General features: G+C 46.9%; 1 protein-coding gene and 1 non-coding gene across 4 annotated transcripts in view; one reads left to right on the top strand and one right to left on the bottom strand.

The window, feature by feature from the left end:
- Positions 1–20,436, top strand: part of LOC126252939 (patched domain-containing protein 3) — a 426,000-nt gene that overhangs the window by 235,988 nt on the left and 169,576 nt on the right. The window lies entirely within an intron of this gene.
- Trnaa-cgc (transfer RNA alanine (anticodon CGC)) lies at positions 20,143–20,215 on the bottom strand. Its single transcript has one exon. It is a non-coding gene; the product is annotated as a tRNA-Ala (tRNA).

Below are 20,436 nucleotides of genomic sequence, written 5' to 3'. Positions count from 1 at the left end.
TCAATGAGATTTATAGTCAGGGTTTCTGATGCATGTAGTGCTTCTAGTTTGATCAATGTTTTGTAATGCTTAGTTTTAGATCCCCATGAACCGGATTTCTTTTTGTATGTTTCTTTTGTGAACTGGAAGGCAAATTCAAGTTTGTTTATCCTGGATTGTATTGCCTTTCGTTCTGTGTCATTCCAAACAATCCACTTCTTGAAATATTTAAATTCTTTTATTATATCTGTTTTCTGTTCTTGGACTTCTAGGTATTTATTTGGGTGTTTGTTGTTTGTCATGGTTATACTTTTTTTCAAAAGAAATATGAAGACCTTATTTAGCAGTTTGTTCCTCTGATACAGTGATTTGTTTTTTTGCTACCTCCATTGTATCAGTAAATTGGACCAGATCATCTTCAGTGCGGTTGATTTTGAAATTCTTCTTTTTGCAACCCAGCGCTCATTATATTTTTGTTCCATTATCTGATTACTTTCTCAAGTGCACAATTAAACAGTATCAGGGAAAGCCCCTCCCTTGTCTTACTCTTGCTTTTGCTTCAAATTGGTCTGATACTTTTTCCATGAAATTAACTTTTGAAAACGTATTTATTATGTTAGTTGTTGTCTTATCCAAACCCAGCTCTTCTATTACTGATATTAGGGATTTTCTATGAATCGAATCTAACCCTTCTTGGAATCAATGAAGGACATTATGCATGTCTTTGTTCTTGATTTTTGTTATGCCATAAAGTTTTTGAGCTTTAATGTTCAGAGTTTGATCTACCCTCTCTGAACCCTCCCTGGTACTCTTAAAGTTGTGGCTCCAATTTCGGCTCCATTCTGTTTAAAAGGACTTTTGAAATAACATTGTACATTACATCCGGCAACGACGTCGCTCTGTCATTGTTTGAATCTATTTTGAAACCTTCTTTCGTGAAGAGCGTGGATGATGAGCGTATTAATAGGACAGTTATAGCTGTTTTAGACGCGACCATTTCATTAACAATCTGTGTGATCTGCAAGCCATATACATCCGACAACAGCCATTGGAGAGCTCAGCAGTGGCAAATCGCGATCAGGAGAAGGTTCTGTGTGATGCTCCAACTCATTTCTAACCGTGTACCAAACCATGAAGCGAACCACGTCGAAACACGTCGAGTGTGAGGATGGGTAAAGGTGGCTGGTCTACACGTTTCTGTTGTGGTTCCCATGAAGAGACTGCTGTGACCAGACGAAAGCACAATAGGTCAGCCACAGTCGTGCGTGCTTTGAGTGCTCTGGGAGATAGTTCATTTTTAACTACAACAGATGGAATATTAGTTCATTTTATTACACGAATGAATAAAAAGATTTACATAACTTAGACTGTTCTTTGGCAACGGCCTTGTCGCAGTGGCTACACCGGTTCCCGTGAGATCACCGATGTTAAGCGCTGTCGGGCGTGGTCGGCACTTGGATGGGTGACCATCCAGGCCGCTATGCGCTGTTGCCATTTTTCGGGGTGCACTCAGCCTCGTGATACCAATTGAGGGGCTACTCGACCGATTAGTAGCGGCTTCGGTCAAGAATACCATCATAACGACCGGGAGAGCGGTGTGCTGACCACAAGCCCCTCCTATCCGTATCCTCGATGACACGGCGGTCGGATGGTCCCAGTGGGCCACGTGTGGCCTCAAAACGGAGTGCTAAGACTGTTCTTTGCCAGAGGATATCATAAACATTTGCAACTGTCATTGAATATGAAAGCATCACTTGATGCATAAAGTGATAAACTGTTCTCTTGAAGTGCAATATCGAACTTCTACTAAAGTGTATGTTCATCCGGAACTTCACGACCACCGTTGCAACATGATGTTGATGATAACTGAAGCTGAGGTCGCAAACTGGGCAGAGCACATCTACGCTCGGCTCTATGTTGACCTCAGTACGAGGTGGTTGAAGGGAGTTATGCTCCTCAGGAGCGACTGCGATTCGTCGTTGCGGATTACAGCAGGACACCGCTAACGTCTGAGGTATCGATGCACGCCACCGACTTTGGTGTAGCAGCGCGATCTCTGGAGGATACCACTGAGATGTCCAGAGATTGGACAGAGTGATTTGGTGGCGCGTGAGGAGGAACGTTTGTGGACAGTGACATCGAGCAATACCAACCGCGGCCGCCTGACCCCTGGCGGAGCAGCCCAGAGAGGAGTTGACTGCTGGTGGAGTTCCTTCACCCCAGGGGGAGCCGGCGATGGTTTTCTTTTTTTTTTTTCACCTGGCCGCGGGCTTGAGGGGCACGTGACACGTGATGTTTAGGAGCGCCGTCGCGCGTAATCGCCGGCACAGATCGCCGCTAGCCGGCTGCACACCTGTGCAGCACACGCGGCGAGTCGGGCCCGCGCCGGATGGGAGCGGCCGATAAGGGAGGGCGAGTGGGGGAAACGGCCTGGGAGCTGCTCCGTCCGACCCTGTATTTCCATAAATAAATGGTTAGTCGGCAATCAGGTGCATGTCGTCTCTCCGCGCGCTCGAGCCGGCGGCCACCCCAGGTGCGTCCCATTTAAGCTGAAGAGGAGGAGGGAGCACCTATCTACATGAACTCGGCCATTACAAGCAACATCCACTATTACGGTCAAGAAAGTTTAAAGGTCGATTCACACTTGACGGATACAGGACGAAATGTGAAAACATTCCACAGTGATTTTGGGTTGGGTTGTTTGGGTGGGGGGTGGGGGGGGGGGAGACCAAACAGCGAGGTCATCGGTCCCATCGGATTAGGAAAGATGGGGAAGGAAGTTGGCCGCGCCCTTTAAAAGGAGCCATCCCGGCATTTGCCTGGAGCGATTTAAGGAAATCACGGAGAACCTAAATCAGGATGGCCGGGCGTGGGACTGAACCGTCGTCCTCCCGAATGCGAGTCCAGTGTGCTAACCACTGCGCCACCTCGCTCGGACAGTGATTTTAAATGACGGCATTCCCACAGGACGTCAACGGAACGAAACGTCAGCGTCAGGCGTTCTCAGGAAGAAAGTAACGACGAGGATTTTTGTATGGCAGCGGGTACAAAAAGGCGTCGTCTCCTATCGTCACACTGCAACCTATTCACACCGTGTTAACTCAGTTTATGGTACTGGACCAGTAACCCCCTTTTGTATTAGCAGAAGAGCCAACACCGTGTTACGAGTGGAGGCCGAAATGCACGCAGGCTGGCGTGAGGAGGGAAGAACTATACTGACGTGAGGTCTGGAACATGACAAGGAATGAGAATTCAGGAAGCGTACGTAATTAGTTTGATACTTAACTTTAATCCATTAATGATGAACGTTTCTCTTGACGGTACATGAGTCACAATATTATCTGTTCAGAATACATCCTTGAAGTAATTATAGTAATTGAATATGGCGCCTTGCTTGCTCGTAGCAAATGACGTAGCTGAAGGCTATGCTAAACTGTCGTCTCTGCAAATGAGAGCGTATGTAGACAGTGAACCATCGATAGCAAAGTCGGCTGTACAACTGGGGCGAGTGCTAGGGAGTCTCTCTAGACTAGACCTGCCGTGTGGCGGCGCTCGGTCTGCAAATACTGATAGTGGCGACACGCGGGTCCGACGTACACTAACGGACCGCGACCGATTTAAAGGCTACCACCTAGCAAGTGTGGTGTCTGGCGGTGACACCACACCCCCCACCCACCTTTCCAAACTCTTGAAAGGATCGAACTCCCATGTATAGATCACCTTCAAACATCTGATTAATTTACCAGTGAGTTAATGCGTTAAATATTTGACGTTAAACATGAAATCAATAGAAAGAATAGAAAAGGTTTGAAACTATGCTTAAAGTTTGTTGGAAGCCGCTAAGTGCTCTCATTTTGAAACACTGGTTGAATATAGTCTGGGTAATTTTTGCAACGTGGATTATGCTGCCTCAAGACCTATAAACCGTTTCCAACTGTTAAACTTTGTCTTTAACATAATGTTATACCTCTTAATGAGCAGACTGTGAGAAAATTTTTAAACTCGGTCATTAATTATAGGAAATGATGAAAATCAGATGTTTCTTTCCCCTGGAAGCCGTTAGTTAGGCAACCTGCAACTGGAAAAAGTGCCCCAGGTTAGCCTTTTAGTAATTTAGATTTCATGCTTTTGTGTCTTCCTAGTCTTCAACTGCATGCTTTATTTTCGTGACACATTACTAAGGTACCTAGAGGACTTCTTCCTATCCGTCTCATTCCACAAAAGAGATATCTCAAAGCGAAAACTGTAGGTTACATTGTGCATATGTTTGTAAGCATATATTTTCTCTCGCAAATAAATTTCTGTGTTTTGAAAAGTTTGGAAGACACTTTATGTATTTTTTCTCTTCTTAGCACTTTGTCAAGAACACCCATTGTGAATTTTACTTTCACGATTAAATAACTTTCTCGTTGCTAGTTCTTTAATTGTAATATTATTTTCCCTCTTTGCGTCGTGGACAGAACCTCATGACCTCAATTACAGCCGCGCGGGATTAGCCGAGCGGTCTGGCGCTGCAGTCATAGACTGTGCGGCTGGCCCCGTCGGAGGTTCGAGTCCTCCCTCGGGCATGGGTGTGTGTGTTTGTCCTTAGGATAATTTAGGTTAAGTAGTGTGTAAGCTTAGGGACTGATGACCTTAGTAGTTAAGTCCCATAAGATTTCAACCCATTTGGACATTTTTTGAACCTCAATTACACCGTTGGGTATTGTGCTAAGTGAAGTAACGTTATGTCACGTTGCGTTCTGTGAGAACACATCACCGTTTGAAGGTGCCATCACCTTCCGCTTAGTCGACATTCCATTGACATCCAGCGTGAGTCGATCTTTAATGTAAGGTAATCATCGGCGCGAAGTTTGATTTGAACTCAAGAATGTTTTACAACGCATTGTCTTACCAACTGCCATCTCTAGGGAATCACTGACAAGTAATCTTGATGTATATATAGCCCTGCCGCTGTATTAAGTCCTTCACTGTAAGGAGAGTAATTGCTCTTATGATTGCATGATACTAGTTGAAAATGTGTGTCAGCTCGGAACTCGGACCCAAAACGTTGCATTTCGTGCAAATGGTGGCAGCAGTTGCACCAACGGAACATGTTTCCCCGACTCAAAGCTTCAGAATGGCATGAGCTCCTCTTCTTTTCTTCCATACGTTAAGTAGCACACAGCCCCCAAAATGCAATGATTTGGTTTCGGATCCCTGTCTGTCACTTTGCAGTATCTTTTCACATTTAAGGACTGCAGCAGGTACCCGACTCAGCGTAAAACAATTTTTAGCAGCTTCAGCTAAACTTCATGCTGTATTCTTTCTCAACGGCGTCCTAGACTTACAATATCACGGGAGAGCCTCTACAGAGGTTGGGAGAAGCCCGCTAGAAGTCTTAATTGGAAGCATCCAAGGACTGCATAATTTGGTAGAGCGCTGTCCGTACCATTGTTAAATAACAGTTTATCATCAAACTGTCATGCAATATATTTTATATTGTTACATACACGTCCCAGGACTCAGTATAGTCGATTCTTTAACGCTACATGATAACTGAAGACTATATTCACTATTACCAATTATCGTGTAGCTAATCACTTCTTCTTCTCATTTCCTTTTATTACAGTCAGGGGGATCTGTTCCTGCACGCTTGAGAGCTTCTTCAGCTGGCTCGTGACATGTAAGTCAACTTAAAGGCCCAGCGCATCATAAACTTGTTTGAAACTGAAAGCAGACATTCCCTACCCCACTTCACTCATCCACCCGTCCCGAGCAGGCACAGGACAGAGAATTCGATGCGTCCCATCTCTGTGCAGCAGGCACAGGCGCGCTGGCTCAGTCGTCGAAATACCGCGCAGAAAAAATGGAATCAGCAACTTGGCCCAGCGCCCTAAAAAACGTCATCATTTGAAGTTTTTATTTGTTCTCGCTGGACTTTACAATCTTCTTCTTCTTTATAGTCGCCTTGTCCCACGTCACGTAGGGTTGGCGTTGCTGTTCGGGATCTTTCTCCTCCATAGTACACTATGCATTGCCTCTTAATTCTTCCATCCTTTCTCCCTTAGATCCCCGGATATCTTATCCTTCCTTCGGTCTTCCCCTCCTTCTCGCTCCTTCAATCTTTATATCTTCAACTCTGTTTCCGATATACTCTTCCCCTTTTCTCTGTAAGTGTCCGTACCACCTTAGTCTGCTCTCTTGTATCTTTTTCCCCGTTGGTCCCACTTTCACAGCTCCTCAAACAAATTCATTTCTAATCCTGTCCTTCCTTGTTATCCCACACATCCACCTCAGCATCCTCATTTCCGTCACTTCTGTCTTCCTTTCCTGGGCTACTGTGATTGGCCATGTCTCTGCCCCGTATATCATAGCAGGCCTTACCACCGACTTGTACACTTTCCCTTTCAACCCAATGCTCACCTTCTTGTCACACAACGCATTTTCCTCCAGTTGTTCCAACCGCAATTTATTCGGTGTTGTATCTCGCTTTCCAGTCCTCCGCCCCTCTGTATGTACGACCCCAGGTATAAATTTGCAGACCGATTTCAGCTCATCATCCTGGATCTTGCAAGACCTCATCTGCACATCCTTCAGTGCAAATATTCTGACTTTGTCCTGCTAATTTTCATCCCTCTTTCTTCTAGTGTCTTCCTCCAATCCTCCAGCTTTTCCTCAAGTCTGTCGATGCTCTGCTCACAAAGAACCACATCATCCGCAAACATCATATTCCGCGGCGCTTCCTTCTTCACATCTTTCACCAGCACATTCATAATCAGGTCAAACAGGTAGGGAGTAAGCGCAGACCCTTGATGTAACCCTACTTTTACTGGAAACTCCTTTGTCATGCCCACACTACTTCTGACCTGTGTCATTGCTCCTCTGTACATTTTCTTCACTAACTTCACATACTTCTCTGGCACGCAATGCTCTCTCATGTTTCTCCATATTTCGCCCCTTGGGACTCTGTCATACGCTTTCTCCAAATCAATGAAAGCTACATCTACATCTACATTTATACTCCGAAAGCCACCCAACGGTGCGTGGCGGAGGGCACTTTACGTGCCACTGTCATTACCTCCCTTTCCTGTTCCAGTCGCGTATGGTTCGCGAGAAGAACGACTGTCTGAAAGCCTCCGTGCGCGCTCGAATCTCTCTAATTTTACATTCGTGATCTCCTCGGGAGTTATAAGCAGGGGGAAGCAATATATTCGGTACCTCATCCAAAAACGCACCCTCTCGAAACCTGGACAGCAAGCTACACCGCGATGCAGAGCGCCTCTCTTGCAGAGTCTGCCACTTGAGTTTGCTAAACATCTCCGTAACGCTATCACGGTTACCAAATAACCCTGTGACGAAACGCGCCGCTCTTCTTTGGATCTTCTCTATCTCCTCCGTCAACCCGATCTGGTACGGATCCCACACTGTTGAGCAATACTCAAGTATAGGTCGAACGAGTGCTTTGTAAGCCACCTCCTTTGTTGATGGACTACATTTTCTAAGGACTCTCCCAATGAATCTCAACCTGGTACCCGCCTTACCAACAATTAATTTTATATGTACATTCCACTTCAAATCGTTCCGCACGCATACTCCCAGATATTTTACAGAAGTAACTGCTACCAGTGTTTGTTCCACTATCATATAATCATACAATAAAGGATCCTTCTTTCTATGTATTCGCAATACATTACATTTGTCTATGTTAAGGGTCAGTTGCCACTCCCTGCACCAAGTGCCTATCCGCTGCAGCTCTTCCTGCATTTCGCTACAATTTTCTAATGCTGTAACTTCTCTGTATACTACAGCGTCATCCGCGAAAAGCCGCATGGAACTTCCGACACTATCTACTAGGTCATTTATATATATTGTGAAAAGCAATGGTCCCATAACACTCCCCTGTGGCACGCCAGAGGTTACTTTAACGGCTGTAGACGTCTCTCCATTGATAACAACATGCTGTGTTCTGTTTGCTAAAAACTCTTCAATCCAGCCACACAGCTGGTCTGATATTCCGTAGGCTCTTACTTTGTTTATCAGGCGACAGTGCGGAACTGTATCGAACGCCTTCCGGAAGTCAAGGAAAATAGCATCTACCCGGGAGCCTGTATCTAATATTTTCTGGGTCTCATGAACAAATAAAGCGAGTTGGGTATCACACGATCGCTGTTTCCGGAATCCATGTTGATTCCTACAGAGTAGATTCTGGTTTTCCAAAAACGACATGATACTCGAGCAAAAAACATGTTCTAAAATTCTACAACAAATCGACGTCAGAGATATAGGCCTATAGTTTTGCGCATCTGCTCGACGACCCTTCTTGAAGACTGGGAGTACCTGTGCTCTTTTCCAATCATTTGGAACCTTCCGTTCCTCTAGAGGCTTGCGGTACACGACTGTCAGAAGGGGGGCAAGTTCTTTCGCGTACTCTGTGTAGAAACGAATTGGTATCCCGTCAGGTCCAGTGGACTTTCCTCTGTTGAGTGATTCCAGTTGCTTTTCTATTCCTTGGACACTTATTTCGATGTCAGCCATTTTTTCGTTTGTGTGAGGATTTAGAGAAGGAACTGCAGTGCGGTCTTCCTCTGTGAAACAGCTTTGGAAAAAGGTGTTTAGTATTTCAGCTTTACGCGTGTCATCCTCTGCTTCAATGCCATCATCATCCCGGAGTGTCTGGATATGCTGTTTCGAGCCACTTACTGATTTAACGTAAGACCAGAACTTCCTAGGATTTTCTGTTAAGTCGGTACATAGAATTTTACTTTCGAATTCACTGAACGCTTCACGCATAGCCCTCCTTACGCTAACTTTGACATCGTTTAGCTTCTGTTTGTCTGAGAGGTTTTGGCTGCGTTTAAACTTGCAGTGAAGGTCTCTTTGCTTTCGCAGTAGCTTCCTAACTTTGTTGTTGAACCACGGTGGGTTTTTCCCGTCCCTCACAGTTTTACTCGGCACGTACCTGTCTAAAACGCATTTTACATTTGCCTTAAACTTTTTCCATAAACACTCAACATTGTCAGTATCGGAACAGAAATTTTCGTTTTGATCTGTTAAGTAGTCTGAAATCTGCCTTCTATTACTCTTGCTAAACAGATAAACCTGCCTCCCTTTTTTTATATTCCTATTAACTTCCTTATTCAGGGATGCTGCAACGGCCTTATGATCACTGATTCCCTGCTCTGCACTTACAGAGTCGAAAAGTTCGGGTCTGTTTGTTATCAGTAGGTCCAAGATGTTATCTCCACGAGTCGGTTCTCTGTTTAATTGCTCGAGGTAATTTTCGGATAGCGCACTCAGTATAATGTCACTCGATGCTCTGTCCCTACCACCCGTCCTAAACATCTGAGTGTCCCAGTCTATATCTGGTAAATTGAAATCTCCACCTAAGACTATAATATGCTGAGAAAATTTATGTGCAATGTATTCCAAATTTTCTCTCAGTTGTTCTGCAACTAATGCTGCTGAGTCGGGAGGTCGGTAAAAGGAGCCAATTATTAACCTAGCTCGGTTGTTGAGTGTAACCTCCACCCATAATATTTCACAGGAACTATCCACTTCTACTACACTACAGGATAAACTACTACTAACAGCGACAAACATGCCACCACCGGTTGCATGCAATCTATCCTTTATCTCTGGCTTCAGCCAGCTTTCTGTACCTATAACGATTTCAGCTTCGGTGCTTTCTATCAGCGCTTGAAGTTCCGGTACTTTACCAATGCAGCTTCGACAGTTTACAATTACAATACCGATTGCTGCTTGGTCCCCGCATGTCCTGACTTTGCCCCGCACCCTTTGAGGCTGTTGCCCTTTCTGTACTTGCCCGAGGCCATCTAACCAAAAAACCGCCCAGTCCACGCCACACAACCCCTGCTACCCGTGTAGCCGCTTGCTGCGTGTAGTGGACTCCTGACCTATCCAGCGGAACCCGAAACCCGACCACCCTATGGCGCAAGTCGAGGAATCTGCAGCCCACACGGTCGCAGAACCGTCTCAGCCTCGGATTCAGACCCTCCACTCGGCTCTGTACCAAAGGTCCGCAGTCAGTCCTGTCGACGATGCTGCAGATGGTGAGCTCTGCGTTTATCCCGCTAGCGAGACTGGCAGTCTTCACCAAATCAGATAGCCGCCGGAAGCCAGAGAGGATTTCCTCCGATCCATAGCGACACACATCATTGGTGCCGACATGAGCGACCACCTGCAGATGGGTGCACCCTGTACCCTTCATGGCATCCGGAAGGACCCTTTCCACATCTGGAATGACTCCCCCCGGTATGCACACGGAGTTCACATTGGTCTTCTTCCCCTCTCTTGCTGCCATATCCCTAAGGGGCCCCATTACGCGCCTGACGTTGGAGCTCCCAACTACCAATAAGCCCACCCTCTGCGACTGCCCGGATCTTGCAGACTGAGGGGCAACCTCTGGAACAGGACAAGCAGCCATCTCCGGCCGAACATCAGTATCAGCCGGAGACAGAGCCTGAAACCGGTTTGTCAGACAAACCGGAGAGGCCTTTCGTTCAGCCCTCCGGAATGTCTTTCGCCCCCTGCCACACCTCGAGACGACCTCCCACTCTACCACAGGTGAGGGATCAGCCTCAATGTGGGCAGTATCCCCGGCAGCCACAGTCTTAGTCCGATCGGGGGATGCGTGGGACGAGCTGGCCGTCCCCGACAAACCCCCATCCGGACCCCCACAGTGATACCCATTGGCAACAGCCTCAAGCTGTGTGACCGAAGCCAACACTGCCTGAAGCTGGGAGCGAAGGGATGCCAACTCAGCCTGCATCCGAACACAGCAGTTGCAGTCCCTATCCATGCTAAAAACTGTTGTGCAAAGAACATCTGAACTAATCTACAGAGAGCACAAACAAATCGACACAAAATTTAAACGGTTATTAAAATACAAGATTGCCTAGTAAATGCAGTAATGCTGCTCCTTGCGCACTGCTGACACACTGCTTGGCGGCGGAAGGAGACTACGCGATTTTACACTATTCAGGTACTAAAGCGCGATGCTACAACTCTCAAATACTATAATACGCCCGAAATTTATGAATTTAAACAATGCAAGTACCAAAAACACACAAAGAAATTAAGAATTAAACTATGTAACAAATGAGTGAGCTAGGAGCATACGACTTTCTGCTGGCAGCTGCTTATCCAACGGCGGCAGGGAGCACACTGTAGCCATATGTAGATCGGCTTGTAGCTCCCCGTGTCTCTCCACTATCCGCCTTAAAGCATGTATTGCATCAGTCGTTCCTCTTCCAGGCATGAACCCAAACTGTTATTCAAACACCACAGTCTCCTTGCGTAATCTAGCTTCCACAACTCTTTCCCGAATTTTCATTGTGTGCGTCATCAGTTTAATACCTCTATAGTTACTGCAGCCACCGTTTCTGAATACTTCTTTGGTTTGCTGTACAGATTACTCAGAGTACAGATTGCATAAAATGGAGGATGTGCAACAACTCCGTCAGACTCCTTCTTTGAGTGCAGCCTCCCTTTTATGTCGTTCGACTCTTATAATACGGAATCTCTTTTTTAGTTCCACTTGTGAGAGGAAGTGGCGGTCGGGCTAGCAGGACCACCACAAGACTTCCCCGTGGTCGAATCTGTGCAGCACCACCGGCCGGGACGGGCGTTCCGCGGCGGATCTGCGTCGTTAGCGGAGACTTGCTCGAGTAGCGCGAGGCGGGGCGTCCTAAGTGGTCGAGCATCCCCGACAATAGGGTAATGGCGGCCCGCAGCCGCCGCCGCCGCTCCGTGGGCGACAAATTCGGCAGCCCACGCCGTACGTGGCATCTGCCGCGGGACGCTACTTTCCGGAAGTTCTAATGGCCAGACTAATGTCTTCCTCTGCGCTAACAGTCCTCATCGGAGAGAGAATCTGTACGGTGTGACTGGTGTGACCCTCCGTCACGGGGAACCGAGCGAGAATAAATTTATTGATAGGAAAGCGTGACTGCCGAACTTGAACGTCGCAGACATTTTTACTTATCGGTAGGAAATTCCTAATGCTGTTAAGAAAATCATAATTCATGAAGGTCTAGATGATTACTCTGCAATTCATACTTAAGTGCCTAGCAGAGGGTTCATTCAGTCACTTTCACACTACTCTCTAACAGCGCGCGGGAAAACCCAGCAGTTAAATCTTTCCGTGCGAGCTCTGATTTCTCTTGCCTTGTTACAATGACCGTTTCCCTCTACATAGATGGCCGCCAACAAAAATATTTTCGCTCTAGAAGAGGAACGTTGAAGATTGAAATTTGGTAAAACGATCTCGCCACAATAAAAAACACCTTTGTTTTAATGATTGATCCTTCAATTCGCTTATCATATGTGACGTTCCCCCCTCTATTTCGCGATAAAACAAAACGAGCTGCCTTTGTTTGCAGTTTTTCGGTGTCCTCCGTCAGTCCTGTCTGGTGAGGGTCTCATACCGCACAGCAGTACTCTAGCAGAGGGCGGACATGTGTAGTGTAGTCAGTATCTTTAGTAGCTCTTTCGCCTGCGCTAAGTGTTCTGCCAAGAAAACATAGTCTTTGATTTGCCTTCCCCACAAGCTTATCTATGTGACCGCTTCAAATGCTGGCTGCTGTGATTCGGGAAAGTTCGCTGTCTACATCAGATTTCAAACAACACTACTATATAAACAGTTGACGCCTCGGCAAGAGTAATAATGTATAGCAGCATTAAGAGTTGAGAGAGTTTTCCCGTGATTTCTCCAAATACACTGTTTATTATCCCAACTCCGTAACTTCGCTGATATAAGCAACAGTGTACTGAAACATGCTCTTTCATGAACGTGTTCCGAGATATAATATCGGACAATTGCGTTCTATTCAGAATGTATGTAAACACAGTGTCTTTACCATGAGCGGTGACGAGATGATAGTTTAGCAACCGAAACTAATAATCAGTTGTAATGTGATATATCTTTTGCGACCAAGACAATTAAAGAAGTTTGTAAAAATTTTTCAATTTTTTTTTTAAAGTACACTCTAATAAGAAGAAAGGGATGCACCACGACGACATAACCCGACTGGGACGAAAATCGGTAGATGTGATGTACCTGTACAGGCAAACAAATGTTTACAATTCCAGAGAAAATAGACGATTTATTCAGGAGGAAAGACTTCACAAATTGAGCAAGTCAGTAACGCGTAGTGCGGCTCCCTCCGTCGGAGGTTCGAGTCCTCCCTCGGGCATGGGTGTGTGTGTTGTCCATAGCGTAAGTTAGTTTGAGTGTGTAGGCTTAGGGACTGATGACCTCAGCAGTTTGGTCCCATAAAACCTTACCACAAATTTCCAAATTTTTTCCAATAACGCGTCGTTCCACTTTTGGCCCTTATGTAAGCAGTTACTGGCCTTGGCATTGATTAACAGAGTTTCTGGATATCCTCCTGAGGGATATCGTACCAATGTCTGTCCAACTGGTGCTTCAGATCGTCAAAATCCCAAGCTGGATGGAGAGGCCTGGCCACGATGCTAAAATTGGGGAGAGATCCGGTTACTTTGCTGGCCAAGGTAATGTTTGGAAAGCACGAAGAAAAGCCGTAGAAAATGTCACCATGTGCGAGCGGGCATTATCTTCCTGAAATGTAAGTCTAGGATCGCTTGACATGGATGGCAACAAAACGCGTAGAATATCATCGAGGTACCGCTTGAGGTAAAAGTGCCGTGGATGACAGTCAAAGTGGTTCTGCGATGAAAAGAAACAGCACTCAGACCATCAGTGCTGGTTGTCGGATAGTACGCGAGTGGCAGTCAGGTTGACATACCACTGTTGTCCGGAGCGTAACCAGACACGTCTTCGACATGAAATTTCATTGACAGGAGAAAAATTGTCTTCAGAGATGAGTCCCGCTTCGAACTGAGCCCCGATAACCAACGAAGACTTATCTCGAGACGCCTCAGACAGAGATGAGATGCAAACTTGAGTGCCCCGTCATAGAGCCAGACAACCAGGAGTGATGATTTGTGTTGCCATTTCTTTTCTTACCAGGAGCCTAACAGCGCAGCGTTACGTCGACGATATTCTACGCCCCGTTTGGTTGCCCTTGATGGCAAGCTATCCTGGGCTTATACTTCAAGAAGATAACACCCGCATGCACATGGCGCAAGTTTCTACTGCTTGTTTTTGTGCTCGCCAAACCCTACCCTGCCCCGCAAGGTCGCTGGGTCTCTTCCCAGTTGGAGCATTATGGGCAGGACTCACCAAACATGTCTGGATTTCGACTATCTACCGTGCCAATTGGACAGAATTGACACGATATTCCTCACGAAAACTTCCAACAACTCTGTCAATCAATGCCAAGCAGAGTAACTGCTTGCATAATGGCCAGAGATGGACCAACGCGTTGACTTGCTCAGTTGGTGAAGCTTTTTCTCTTGAATAAATCATCCAATTTTTCTATAATTGTAATCATTTGTTCGTCTGTACATGTAGAACACATTTACGGATTTCCGTCTCATTCGATAATTCCTTCGTGGTGTGTCGTTATCCCCCCTCCCCCCCCCCTTTCTTTCCCTTGGAGAGTACATCAGATCTCTTTTTCTCCATCACCTGACGTCAGGTCTTATTGTCATTGCTCGTGAAACACCTGTCATCCAGAACGACGTAATCAACTTCCGGAGCGCGATCTGCAGCGGCGGCAAAGCCAGGCGGCATATCGCGGGTTGACGACCGGGCGGGGCCACGCAGCGGCTGCAGCCTTCGCAAGGCCGGGCGGGCGCCGGCACCCTCTCACCGCTCGCAGCTCACGGTCCGTGTAGCAGCGCAGTGACTCAGCCGAGACAGCAACGCGCAGGCGTCCTTCCTAGATTCCTCCTGCTGTACTCGCGCTGAGCACTTCGCTCTTCCTCCAGTTACATGTTCATCACCGTGATCATTGTAAGCCATTTCTGACTGAACGCGATATGGTTCCTTCAAATCGTGCACTGAGATGGACTTCTTGCAAGGTAACCTGATTGCAGGAAAACTCCCAAGGGGTCTTCCAAACATCGAGGTCCCACCGGTCTGGTGGCTTTGCTCTGGGTCTTCGTCTGTTTCTTGCCAGTTTTTTTTCTGACCATGCAACCCGCTCAAGAGCATTTAACTGAGGCTGTCCGCTCCAAGATAACGACGCTCTTTTAGACAGATCGTACTTCACATCTAAAGCTGCATCTATACTGTGCAAACTACTTTAATATCTTTAGCTGGAGTGGCCAAGCGGTTCAGGGCGCTACAGTCTGGAACCGCACGACCGCTACGGTCGCAGGTTCGAATCCTGACTCGCGCATGGATGTGTGTGATGTCCTTAGGTTAGTTAGGTTTAAGTAGTTCTAAGTTCTAGGGGACTGATGACATTAGAAGTTAAGTCCCATAGTGCTCAGAGCCACTTGAACCATTTTTTATCTTTAGCTAATCCCATCCTTGCGCGCTCCTTTTCTATGATTTTACCGTCGTGGGTACTTCGCGAAATGTACTCGTGTGTGTGTGTGAGAGAGAGTGATATACTAAGGTATCAAAAGTCACGGGGTAGCGATAAGCACATATACATATGGCGGTAGTGTCGCGTACACAAAATATAAAAGGGCAGTGCATTGATCAAGCTGTCATTCTTACTCGGGTGATTCATGTGAAAGGGTTTCCAGCGGGTTATGGCCGCCGGGAAGTAACAAAATTTGAACGCGGGATGACAGTTGAAGCTAGAGGGGTGGTGCATTTCATTTGGAAATTCGTAAGGGAATTCAATATTGCCAGATCTACAACGTCATGATTTTACCGAGAATACCAAATTTCGTGCATTACCTCTCACGGGTAACCCAGTGGCTGACATCCTTCATTTAACGACCGAGAGAAACGGCTTTTGTGTACAGTTGTTAGTGCTTACAGACGAGCACCATTGTGTCAAATAACCGCAGAAATCAATGATGGACGTACGATGAATGTATTCGTTAGGTCAATGCGGCGAAATTTGGCATTAATGGGCTGTGGCAGCAGACGACCGACACGAGTGCCTTTGCTAACAGCACATTTCCTACAAAGCCTCCCCTGGGCTCGTGACCATATAGGTTGTTCCCAATGCGATTTAAAAACCGCGGCCTGGTCAAATGAGTCGCGATTTCAGTTGATAAGAGCTGAGAGTGGGCTGCGAGTGTGGCGCAGGCCCCACGAAACGATGGACCTGAGTTGTCAACATGGCTCTGTGCAAACTGCTGGTGACTCCAAAATAGTGTGGATTGCGTTTACATGGAATGGACTGGGTCCTCTGGTTCAACTGAACAGATCGTTGATTGGAAATGGTTATGTTCGGCTACTTGGAGACAATTTTCAGCCATTCATGGATTTCATGTCGTCCCCCCCCCCACCCACCCACCCCCCAAAAAAACGATGGAATATGACAATGCGCCATTTCGCCAAATGAAGAATATTCTGGACAATTCGAGTGAGTGATTTGGCCACCCAGATCGCTCAACATGGATCCCATCGAACATTTATGGGACCTAATCGAGAGGTCAGTCCGTGCACAAGATCCTGTCCGGCGAAAACTTTCGCAATTGTGGACGGCTATAGAGGCAGAATACTTTCAACGACTTCTTTGGCCCTTGCCACGTCTGGTTGCTGCACTACGCCGGTCAAAAGGAGGTTCGACACGACATTGGAAGGTATCCCACGACTTTTGTCACCTCACTGTTCAAAATTGTTCAAATGGCTCTGAGCAGTATGGGACTTAACATACACTTTTGTAGTGTCTGTGGAGTTTGGTGACCATCTGAATGAGGCTCTCCCGATTACTAAACGAGCTCATTATAAAACGCTTAGCGAATCCTTTGGGTCTTCTCCATTTCCTCTCTTAATCCGGCCTAGAAAAGGTCCCTGACTGATGAACAGTACTCAAGAAACAGTGAAAACAGGCTTTTGTAAGCTACTTAATTTTTAAGTGAATTAAATTTCCTTTCTATCTTTCAATAAATTTCAGACTGTGAACCGTTTCTCCTATAACTGATTTCGTGTAGTGAACTTCCTTGATGTGCCTTCACTCACATATAGATATATTCATGTTGTTAACGAGTACAGTGACTTATCGCCAATCATTTAATCAGAAAGCCAAATCAAACACCTTTCAGCCGTCTGATTTCCAAACTGTTATTTTATTGGACTACCAATTTTGGCGATTTATTACACCATCTTCAGGCCCCCTGACCGACGTGTAGGTAGCTTCCAACCTCGGTTCCGATCAAAACAGGGGCCAGCATTGAAAGAATGGTATGTGAAGCTTTCTGCTTTATACAGCGGCCACTCAAACATCGATGCAATATTGCAGTGCCCGTGTTATCCCGATTACGATGCAAAGTTCCTTTGGACATGCATGCTTATCCAAAGGAATAGGCACTGTCGTCATTCCATCAAAATAACACAGGCACTGTTGTATCGTATTTATCTGCCGATATCGGGCAAGAGTCTTTCTAGTAGAACGTTTGACCCGTACGGGAATATACATAATGGATGTACGAGTACGGGTCTCAGACGCATAGTTGACGACATATGGAGGTCTGGGTGTAGCCCTGAGTCGTGCAGGTGTAGCCAAGTGGTAGGGCGACCGCTTTCGATAAGCGGGAAGTCTGGGTTCGAGTCCCCATCCGGCATAAATGTTCATTTACATCTACATCTACATGGTTACTCTGCAATTCACACTTAAGTGCCTGCCGACTGTTAGATAAACATTGAAACCAAACCACTCGAAGATGAAGACACTTTCACTGGTTTGGTTTTAATGTTTATCTAACAGTCGGCAAATGATATTTGAAGTGGTCGTTATATCAGGCAGAAATCTGCAAATACGAGTTTTTGAATGCTGGCTCCTATTTTGACCGCAACCGAGGTTGGAATCTTCCTCCACGTCGCTCAGGTGGGCTGAAGATGGCCTAATAAATCGCCGGAACTGGTAGTCCAATAAAATAATACACTCCTGGATATTGAAATAAGAACACCGTGAATTCATTGTCCCAGGAAGGGGAAACTTTATTGACACATTCCTGGGGTCAGATACATCACATGATCACACTGACAGAACCACAGGCACATAGACACAGGTAACAGAGCATGCACAATGTCGGCACTAGTACAGTGTATATCCACCTTTCGCAGCAATGCAGGCTGCTATTCTCCCATGGAGACGATCGTAGAGATGCTGGATGTAGTCCTGTGGAACGGCTTGCCATGCCATTTCCACCTGGCGCCTCTGTTGGACCAGCGTTCGTGCCGGACGTGCAGACCGCGTGAGACGACGCTTCATCCAGTCCCAAACATGCTCAATGGGGGACAGATCCGGAGATCTTGCTGGCCAGGGTAGTTGACTTACACCTTCTAGAGCACGTTGGGTGGCACGGGATACATGCGGACGTGCATTGTCCTGTTGGAACAGCAAGTTCCCTTGCCGGTCTAGGAATGGTAGAACGATGGGTTCGATGACGGTTTGGATGTACCGTGCACTATTCAGTGTCCCCTCGACGATCACCAGTGGTGTACGGCCAGTGTAGGAGATCGCTCCCCACACCATGATGCCGGGTGTTGGCCCTGTGTGCCTCGGTCGTATGCAGTCCCGATTGTGGCGCTCATCTGCACGGCACCAAACACGCATACGACCATCATTGGCACCAAGGCAGAAGCGACTCTCATCGCTGAAGACGACACGTCTCCATTCGTCCCTCCATTCACGCCTGTCGCGACACCACTGGAGGCGGGCTGCACGATGTTGGGGCGTGAGCGGAAGACGGCCTAACGGTGTGCGGGACCGTAGCCCAGCTTCATGGAGACGGTTACGAATGGTCCTCGCCGATACCCCAGGAGCAACAGTGTCCCTAATTTGCTGGGAAGTGGCGGTGCGGTCCCCTACGGCACTGCGTAGGATCCTACGGTCTTGGCGTGCATCCGTGCGTCGCTGCGGTCCGGTCCCAGGTCGACGGGCACGTGCACCTTCCGCCGACCACTGGCGACAACATCGATGTACTGTGGAGACCTCACGCCCCACGTGTTGAGCAATTCGGCGGTACGTCCACCCGGCCTCCCGCATGCCCACTATACGCCCTCGCTCAAAGTCCGTCAACTGCACATACGGTTCACGGCCACGCTGTCGCGGCATGCTACCAGTGTTAAAGACTGCGATGGAGTTCCGTATGCCACGGCAAACTGGCTGACACTGACGGCGGCGGTGCACAAATGCTGCGCAGCTAGCGCCATTCGACGGCCAACACCGCGGTTCCTGGTGTGTCCGCTGTGCCGTGCGTGTGATCATTGCTTGTACAGCCCTCTCGCAGTGTCCGGAGCAAGTATGGTGGGTCTGACACACCGGTGTCAGTGTGTTCTTTTTTCCATTTCCAGGAGTGAAGTTTGAAAATTAGACTACTGAAAGGTGTTTGATTTGACATTCTATACTGAAAAGCCGATTCCCGCAACCATCTCTGAACAGTTGGACATACAGAGAATCATATAATCGAACGTTATTGAAATTTCCGTCGCTTCGTATGTAATACGTAATATTTATTTCTCTGGTTGTAACTTTGTACAGAAGTGAAAAGTCGACGATAAGCAGTTCAGACAAGGCCTTGCCACACGGAAACGTAAGTAAAAACGAATTTAGGCGCGCAAACATCGCGACAAACTAAACTACGTTCTAGATGATAGGTTAATTCCCAGCAAAATTTTCTCATCAACATCGTTTGGTTGCAGATGTCAAGCTACCTGTAGTAAATAATACACAAGTGATCCTGAAATTCATGCACACCAAGTGTAAAGATATTAGCAAAAAGAAACGAACTATTGTTTGAACTTAACATCCACAAAATTTTATAATCATTTAACAAAAATGTTCACATTACAGAATAAATGAAACGGAAACCCACTGATGATGGCACAGTGGTGCCGAAACATGTTTGGGAACTGAGAAGCCGGCCGGAGTGGCCGAGCGTTTCTAGGCGCTACAGTCTGGAGCCGCGCGACCGCTACGGTCGCAGATTCGATGGTGGTGGTGGTTAGTGTTTAACGTCCCGTCGACAACGAGGTCATTAGAGACGAAGCGCAAGCTCGGGTTAGGGAAGGATTGGTAAGGAAATCGGCCGTGCCCTTTCAAAGGAACCATCCCGGCATTCGCTTGAAACGATTTAGGGAAATCACGGAAACCTAAATCAGGATGGCCGGAGACGGGATTGAACCGTCGTCCTCCTGAATGCGAGTCAAGTGTGCTAACCACTGCGCCACCTCGCTCGGTCGCAGATTCGAATCCTGCCTCGGGCATGGATGTGTGTGATGTCCTTAGGTTAGTTAGGATTAAGTAGTTCTAAGTTCTAGGGCACTGATGACCTCAGCAGTTAAGTCCCATAGTGCTCAGAGCCATTTGAACCATTTTGAACTGAGAAAAAAACGGTGTTTTGCAAACTGGCGGACCTCACATCCTAAAATTTCAAACTGCAAAGACTGTCAACACA

This window comes from Schistocerca nitens, chromosome 4 (genome assembly GCF_023898315.1).
Source record: "Schistocerca nitens isolate TAMUIC-IGC-003100 chromosome 4, iqSchNite1.1, whole genome shotgun sequence".
In the NCBI taxonomy this organism is placed as follows: domain Eukaryota; kingdom Metazoa; phylum Arthropoda; class Insecta; order Orthoptera; family Acrididae; genus Schistocerca; species Schistocerca nitens.
This window is presented reverse-complemented; position numbering and strand designations above follow the sequence as displayed.